Source organism: Rhamphochromis sp. 'chilingali' (assembly GCF_963969265.1).
Source record: "Rhamphochromis sp. 'chilingali' genome assembly, chromosome: 18".
NCBI classification, from domain to species: Eukaryota; Metazoa; Chordata; class Actinopteri; order Cichliformes; family Cichlidae; genus Rhamphochromis; species Rhamphochromis sp. 'chilingali'.
The window spans coordinates 34,452,323-34,461,609 of record NC_137945.1 but is presented as its reverse complement, the minus strand read 5'-3'; positions in this window follow the sequence as shown (position 1 = coordinate 34,461,609).

Genomic DNA, 9,287 nt, shown 5'->3' with positions numbered 1-9,287 from the left:
CCAACAAGTTTTTTCAAAAAGGTCTCAAAGACTTTAGAGTCAGACCTGTTACAGATCATCAACTTTTCTTTATTATCAGGTGTGTTTCCAGAATCACTAAAAACTCCTGTAATCAAACCTATACTGAAAAAGGACAATCTTGACAAGACACAAATGAACAACTACAGGCCGATCTCAAATCTCCCGTTTTTAAGTAAGATCATTGAAAAAGCAGTTTCCCAACAGCTCAGTTACTTCTTAAAACAGAATAATTGCTACGATGCCTTCCAGTCAGGTTTTAGACAGAACCACAGCACTGAAACCGCTCTGACCAAAGTGTTTAATGACATATGTCTGAATACAGACAGTGGAAAAATGTCAGTCCTAGTTTTACTGGATCTCAGTGCAGCATTTGATACAGTTGACCACAACATATTACTCAAACGACTGGAGAACTGGACAGGTCTTTCAGGAACTGTACTAAACTGGTTCAAAACATACGTAGAAAACAGGAAATACTTTGTATCAATAGGTAACTTCACATCTGAGCAGACAAGTATCACATGTGGAGTTCCCCAAGGTTCCATCTTGGGACCCCTTCTGTTTAACATCTACATGCTCCCACTGGCACAGATTATAAACAACAACAAAATAAACTATCACAGCTATGCAGATGACACACAAATATATATCACAATGTCACCAGGAGACCGAGGCCCTGTACAGGCTCTTGGTAAATGCATTGAGGAAATCAATGACTGGTTGTGCCACAATTTTCTCCAGCTAAACAAAAACAAAACTGAGGTAATAGTCTTTGGCTGTCACGGTCTGGGGGGCAGACCGTGGGGGATGTTGGAGAAAGGACCCAAACGCTGGACTTAATGAAATGAACAGTGGGTTTATTTACAGTGAGGTAAATGTACACCACACATTGAATCTCCAAAAGTGCTCCCTCGACTCCCGTGACGTGTCTTCTCCCAAGTGCTGGTATCCCGTGCTCTCTGCCCCTGTGCCTTCACACACCCCGTGTGTCTTGCAGTCCTGTGTTCCACTCTCCTGAGGAAAAAACACAGACACAGCCGTTATGGCACCAACTCCAGCAGGCATACACTGACCAGCACTACAAACACTGACATGGAGTCTAACTCAACGATCCTGCGCCGGAGGAAGCTCCATCGCTCTGTTAAGTAGCTCCCCCGACGATCCTGATCAGAAGCAGGTGTGTGGTAAGCTAGGCGTGACCAGCAGCTGGCAGGGCCACACCCATCAGGCCTGCAGGTGGCTGTCCTTCATCCTCCAGCCTCACACACATACACACACCAGCATTGAACACAAGAACACAGTGCAGCAAACATACATCCAATACACTAATAACAATAAAGGTCCACACTGTTCACGAACCCCGAGTCCCCGGAACCGGGTCCGTGACAGTACCCCCCCCTCTAAGGGTCGACTCCCGACGACCCCAAAACAAAACCACAGAACAACCAACCCAGGGCGGGTGGCGGGGGGTCCAGGACGGAGGGCCCCAAAACCACTCCGCTAAACAGCCACCACAAAGCAACAAAAGAAAAAACACAGGTCAACAGTCCAATCCCCCGGTCCAGTGGCAGCAAACAGTTCTGGCGGCCGATCTGCAGGACGGCAAAACAAGCGGGACCCGCTGCGGGTTAGGCAGTGGCGGCAAAAAAAAGTTCAGGTGGCCTACCTCTAACCCCGTGATGGAAGCAGAACGCTTCAGGCGGCCTGCCACGGATCCGGTGGCAACGGCGTTGCAGCTCCGGCGGGCGGCCACGGGTCCGGTGGCGACAGTGTGACTGCTCCGGCGGGCGGCCACGGGTCCGGTGGCGGCGGCGTTGCTGCTCCCGCCTCAGCACCACCCACGATTCCCGACGTGGCGGCCGGGCTGCAGGACGTGGCGGCCGGGCTGCAGGACGTGGCGGCCCCTCCGGCACACAGACCTCCAGCTCTGGCTCAGCGGATCCCTCCGGACCTCCGAGCTCCTCCGGTGGCAGCGCGGGCTCACCAAGCTCGCTGAGCTCCTCTGCTGGCAACGCCGGTCCCTCCGGCTCGTTGAGGTCCGCCAGCAGCGGTGCGGGCTTCTCAGTGGGTGGCTCGCCGAGCTCCTCCGGCTCACAGTGCTCCTCCGGCTCGCCGAGCTCCTCCGGCAATAGCTCGCTGAGCTCCTCCAGCATTAGCCCGCTGAGCTCCTCCGGCTCACAGTGCTCCTCCGGCTCGCTGAGCTCCTCCGGCATTAGCTCGCTGGGCTGCTCCGGCTCACAGTGCTCCTCCGGCTCGCCGAGCTCCTCCGGCAATAGCTCGCTGAGCTCCTCCAGCATTAGCCCGCTGAGCTCCTCCGGCTCACAGTGCTCCTCCGGCTCGCTGAGCTCCTCCGGCATTAGCCCGCTGAGCTCCTCCGGCTCACAGTGCTCCTCCGGCTCGCTGAGCTGCTCCTGCTCGCTGAGCTCCACAGCTGGCGACGCGGGCTCCTCCCGCTCGCTGAGCTCCTCCGGCTCGCTGAGCTGCTCCTGCTCGGGCATGCTGAGCTCCACAGCTGGCGACGCGGGCTCCTCCCGCTCGCTGAGCTCCTGCTCGGGCATGCTGAGCTCCTCCGGCTCGCTGAGCTGCTCCTGCTCGCTGAGCTGCTCCTGCTCGGGCATGCTGAGCTCCTCCGGCTCGCTGAGCTCCTCCGGCTCGCTGAGCCGCTCCTCCGGCTGCGACGCGGGTATAGATGGTCGGTGATCCGGAGGTGAAGATGGCGATGCGGAAGCTGCAGGTGGCGAAGATGACGGTCGAGCGGGTGATGTGGATGGTGAAGTCGAGAGTTCTGCGGTCGCTGCAGTCTGATGGGACGCTGGTGGAGAAGTAGCTGCAAAGGGCGGAGGTGATAATGGTGCGGCAGCTACTCGTGGTAGACTGGACAGCGATGTAGAAACAACAGGCGGGTGACATAATGGCAGGGTAGTTCCAGCAGGCATATCAGCCTCCAACTGAGGATGAAGACGAGAGGCTGACTGGACTGGCTGTGCTACGGCTACAGGCTGGGCAGCTGGCTGTGCTACGGCTACAGGCTGGGCAGCTGGCTGTGCTACGGCTACAGGCTGGGCAGCTGGCTGTGCTACGGCTACAGGCTGGGCAGCTGGCTGTATAAACATAGCCCCAGAATAAACAGTTCTAGACGAAACGGTCCTAACTCCTGGGTCCGAAGGAACATCAGGAGCACAGTCTCTTGAACCAGGAGGAAAAAACTCGTTCTCAAAACTAACATTGTCATCCTCCCAAACAGGAGAAACACGAGCTCTAGGGTTCACGGAGCTGGCATTCACAGCCTTGGGGGAAACAGTCTGTTTATCCCTAGGCACGAAAGGTGAATGAAGGGAGACTCTGTCACTCACCCTAGGCGGTTGTTTGAGCCGAATCCCTGGCTCCTGCTGGAGCTGTGAGTGCTGGCTGCGTGTTCGCTGCCTCCCTGTTGAAGAGGGAGCGTCGCTGGCGGAATGTGACGAGGGCGGATTCTGAAGTGGCTGCTCCTGCTGTGATGTGGAAATGCTGGGTGAGTCAGGTGGCACGATGATAATTCCTAACATTTTGTAAAAAGCTTGTGCAGGTGTAAGCAGATTGCTGGCAGGCTCGTAGTAATCCTCCCGGGACCGGCTGGAGCGTTTTCTGCGAGACCGAGGCGTCCGCGGGGAGGAAACAGACGAGTGGGCCGACGGGTAGGCTGCCAGCGAGGAACGGCAGCACGGAGGCCCTCCAAGCACTAGTCGGGTCCCGTCAAAACGGGAGCTGCACTTCCGCGGTGAGTCCGCTGGGTCCATAGTGGCAGGATCGTTCTGTCACGGTCTGGGGGGCAGACCGTGGGGGATGTTGGAGAAAGGACCCAAACGCTGGACTTAATGAAATGAACAGTGGGTTTATTTACAGTGAGGTAAATGTACACCACACATTGAATCTCCAAAAGTGCTCCCTCGACTCCCGTGACGTGTCTTCTCCCAAGTGCTGGTATCCCGTGCTCTCTGCCCCTGTGCCTTCACACACCCCGTGTGTCTTGCAGTCCTGTGTTCCACTCTCCTGAGGAAAAAACACAGACACAGCCATTATGGCACCAACTCCAGCAGGCATACACTGACCAGCACTACAAACACTGACATGGAGTCTAACTCAACGATCCTGCGCCGGAGGAAGCTCCATCGCTCTGTTAAGTAGCTCCCCCGACGATCCTGATCAGAAGCAGGTGTGTGGTAAGCTAGGCGTGACCAGCAGCTGGCAGGGCCACACCCATCAGGCCTGCAGGTGGCTGTCCTTCATCCTCCAGCCTCACACACATAAGCACACCAGCATTGAACACAAGAACACAGTGCAGCAAACATACATCCAATACACTAATAACAATAAAGGTCCACACTGTTCACGAACCCCGAGTCCCCGGAACCGGGTCCGTGACATTGGCGCCAAAGAAAAACGATTACAGGTCACCAGAGAACTTCAATCTATACATCTAAAAACCACAAAGCAGGCGAGAAATTTGGGTGTAGTGATGGATGCAGACCTAAACTTAGAAAAACACATTAAGACAATGACAAAGTCAGCTTACTATCACCTCAAGAATATATCAAGGATAAAAGATCTGATGTCTCAACAGGACCTGGAAAAACTAGTCCATGCATTCATCTTTAGTAGGCTTGATTACTGTAACAGCATCTTTACAGGTCTACCTAAAAAATCAGTCAGACAACTACAGCTCATTCAGAACTCTGCTGCTCGAGTCCTCACTAAGACCAAAAAAGTGGACCACATCAGTCCAGCTCTGAGGTCCTTACACTGGCTGCCTGTCCGTCAGAGGATAGACTTTAAAGTTCTGATGCTGGCTTATAAAGCTCTGAATGGTTTAGGACCAAAATACATCAATGACCTCCTGACCCAGTATGAACCATCCAGATCCCTCAGGTCATCTGGATCCGGTCTTTTATCAGTTCCCAGAGTCAGAACCAGACACGGAGAAGCTGCATTCAGCTTTTATGCTCCTTATATCTGGAACAAACTCCCAGAAAGCCTCAGATCAGCTGAAACACTCAGTTTATTTAAATCCAGGTTGAAGACTCACCTGTTCTCAGCTGCATTTGAATAAAGCACCAAATCCACACTTTAAGCTTAAATTTCAAAACTTACATTTAACTACTGATTTTATCTACTGTTCTGATTTTATCTGTTTTGATTTTATATACTGTTGTTTGTTTGTTTGTTAATTAGTTAGTTAGTTTATTTGCTTGTTTTATTCAATTTTAAATCATGCTTTTTATTTGTTCTTGTTTCTAATGTCTCTGTAAAGCACTTTGAATCACCTTGTTGTTGAATTGTGCTATACAAATAAACTTGCCTTACGATAAGGGTTCAGATCGCGCGAACAGGTGTGAAATGTGTGTGTTTAGTTAGTTAGTTAGTTTGCTTGTTTTAATCAATTTTAAATCATGCTTTTTATTTGTTTTTGTTTCTAATGTCTCTGTAAAGCACTTTGAATCACCTTGTTGTTGAATTGTGCTATACAAATAAATTTGCCTTGCCTTGCCTTGCCTGTGATACGTCCTCCCCCTTCCAGGAGACATGATTTATGTCTTGGTTTTGCACCAAGACAGTCCAAGGGGGGATTATCGCTTGAGGATTTATAATAGTGCACAAAGTCTACTTTCTTGGTCATGTTATCTGTGCTCCTTAGCTGTGTACTAGCTTGCTCATCGCCATTGTTTTGAATCAAAGGCAAGGTTGTTTCATTTCCACACAGTCCATTTACCTCCACGTTTACTTCTAAGCGATGAATTTTTGTCTCCAGTACTGCAATCTTCTGCAGGAGGCTGTGGTAGTCATCTGTGGAGAGGGAAGGCATCTTGTTGCTAGTTAGCCTAGTGGTTAGCACCTTTCCAGGCTATTGAGGCTGCTTGGTGCCCAGACGCTGTAATCAGGCTTCAGCTGTGTCTAGGCCACAGACACACGGAGCGCTGAGGATAAGGTAACTATAAAAATGTTGCTGTTTCTGTTAAGAACACTTTAGTCCTAATGATCTATAAGTGTCCAGAAGCTATCGCAGGTAAGCTCATACGGAAAAAAGGGAAACAATCAGCATAAAAATCAATAAAAATCAATAAAAGAAGCAAAGCATTTAAAGAGCAAAGAGATGAAGCGTCCACACTCACAAAGGGGGAGGAGTTCTTCATGTATATGTACCCCATATACCACACCAAACCATCACTTTTTTTGTTCCCACAGTCTTGGAGGGATCCATCCAATGTGGGTTAGTGTCAGACCAATAGCGGTGGTTTTGTTTGTTAACTTCACCATTCACATAAAAGTTTGCCTCATCACTGAACAAAATCTTCTGCGTGAACTGAGGGTCCTGTTCCAGTTTTTGTTTTGCCCATTCTGCAAATTCTGTGCGCCAATCTGGGTCATCCTTGTTGAGATGCTGCAGTAGCTGGAGTTTGTAAGGGTGCCATTTGTGAGTAGCTAATATCTGCCGAAGGGATGTTTGACTAATGCCACTCTCCAGTGACATGCGGCGAGTGCTACGCTGTGGGCTCTTGCTGAATGAAGCTAGGACAGCCACTGATGTTTATTCATTAGTGACAGTTTTCTTGCATCCACATTTTGGCAAATCCAACACTGAAACAGTTTCACGAAACATAGCAAGCAGTTTGCTAACTGTAGCATGGGAGATGGATGGTCTCGTAGGGTGTCTTGCATTGAAATCTGCTGCAATGACCCGGTTACTGTGTTCACCAGATATCAACACAGTTTTGATCTGCTCCTCATGTGTTAACCTCTTCAACATGTCAATGGCTGTGAACAAAAAGAAACTTGTAAATAACTCATGAAAGAATAAAGTTACGTTGAAACCAAGCACACCATTGTTTTTCTTGTGACATGACCAATAGGTTTGATGTGTCACATGGCCCTCTTCCTATTGAAAAAAACAAAGTTGTATCCAAGATGGCCAACTTCTAAATGGCCACCATGGTCACCACCCATCTTGAGGAGTTTGCCCCTCACATATACTAATGTGCCACAAACAGGACTTTAATATCACCAACCATTCCCATTTTATTACGGTGTATCCATATAAATGGCCCACCCTGTATATGTACATAGATGTGGGTGAATGTGCACAGCATGCAGCGATGTATTGACATATATAAAGGAGCAAGATGCACTGTGGAAAAGTTTAAAAGTTAAATTTTAGTAAGTGTACACAGCCCTTGGTTACCCCCCGCATATCGGTTCATGTTGTAAAGTTCCTGTCCCCCCCAAATAAAAAGTGCTTTATACAACATTACCCCATTCACTGTGTTCTATGCTTTTCAGTGCTTCCTAGCTAACATTAACACACATTCATACTGCAGTGGATGCATCGGACAGCAAAAATATGCAAAAAAAAATTATTGCGCTAGCTTACGTGGTTGCAGTGCTACCGGGATTTAAAAATAGTTACGCAAAATGGAGCGTGTCCGCTCCGACCGGCTTTAAAGGGTTAAAGCATTGGATGATAAAAATCGGGGAAAAAAAAGTACATGAACCCCCTTCATTCAGGAAGCTGCAGTCTGTAAACGGTAACTACAGCCAACTTCCCAAAAGGGAGAGAGTGCCTAACTTAATAATAATGATAATGATAATGATAACTTTATTTATTAGTGCTTTCAAACAAAGTGCTGAACAGCTTAAGACTTAGCATTACACAGAGTTTTATATGGAAAGAGTGTGCATGTGTATCAGATGCTTGCCCTTTTCTCAAGTCTCTTGCTTGATAACTTGCCGGTCTAATGACAGTGAGAGCAATGCTGGCTGAGACTTTTTATCGCACACCAATAACCCATCTGATCATAGGACTTAGTGTCCCTTCACCTTGAAGCTTTGACACTTTTGCCTTAAATGTCAGAATAAAGAGAGAGAGAGAGCTGTCTATTTTTTATCACTTTCATCAAATATAGGAGTACATATACACTAAGTTTATTGTTAATTAATAAGAAAACTCCCGACGATTCCATTCTGAGCTTAAGAAGCTTCTGATAGGTTAGTAGAGTCCATGTGAGTAAATTGGTGGCACACCTGTGGATGCATATAAGGCACCCCCAAAACACAGAGCCCATTTCTTTGACATGGGAAAATCAAGAGATATCAACCAAAACACCAGGAAAAGAATTTTGGATGGTATGGCTCAATTTTGAATAAAATTTCGGTAATACAGACAATGTCTCTCTTTACTCTTAAATTTAACAAACATGTTTTTTTATATTAATCAATCAAAAAAACATTGTCTGATTTGATGTTTTACATTTAAAGAGCCTCATTTTGACACACTTCTTCATACATGTTAAAAAGTGGAATTGTTAATTTGTCTTGGAAAGTTTTATAAAATTCGATAGGAAAGCCAGGTGGCCTCCGACCCGCATGCTCCTGCAGACCAGCGTGAGAGGGCCATGTCCACCTACCAAGACCTTGACCGACAGGTCAAATGCAGCTGCCGACGTGACAAGCGTGAATGGATCGAAGCTAAAGGCATGGAAGCCTAAGATGAAGCTGACTGGAAAGATACCCAAACCTTCTATCGCATTGTACAAGATCTATTACTTATCGATTTATTTTCATTTGGGCCATACAGACTCACCAAGTTTAAAGTAATAGAAAGGATAATACCCTGAGTGATTACGTACCTACCACTGGGGTCTTTTATTGTTTTCATCATTTGGCATGGTATGCTTCTATGAATCAAAATAATTGCACCTCTCGCATAGTTATTGTATGATGCGTGGATCACCTGGCCAGGCCATCTGTTCTTCACAAGCTTTAGTTCACAGTCTGTCAGATGTGTTTCTTGAAGAAACACTATTTTTAATTTCAATTGTTTGATCCTGCTTATAAGCTGTTTCAGTTTGATTAGTTTCCTGAGACGTCTAACATTCCAACTTGTGACTTTTATGTCAGAGATATTGTGGGTATTTATTTGGTCCATACTTGGAGTTTTTATTCTGTAATATTAATATAATAACACATGATGCTGAGTAAACAAAAGTGACAAGTAAGTTTTGAATAAAGTAAAATAGAAAAATAAATAGAGGAAAAAAACCCTGGCATTGACCCATAACACGGAAAGTCCCCCCCCCCTTCCCTTACTCAGAGGAGTAAACTAGGGGCCTGTGCTATTCCACTATAAAGGGGAGTAGCTGAACTATAAGAACCCAACTTCAAAAGCAACAGTGGTGTTCGTCAACCGTGCATACACCATATTCAAAGACATAAACATAACAAACCCATATGAACAT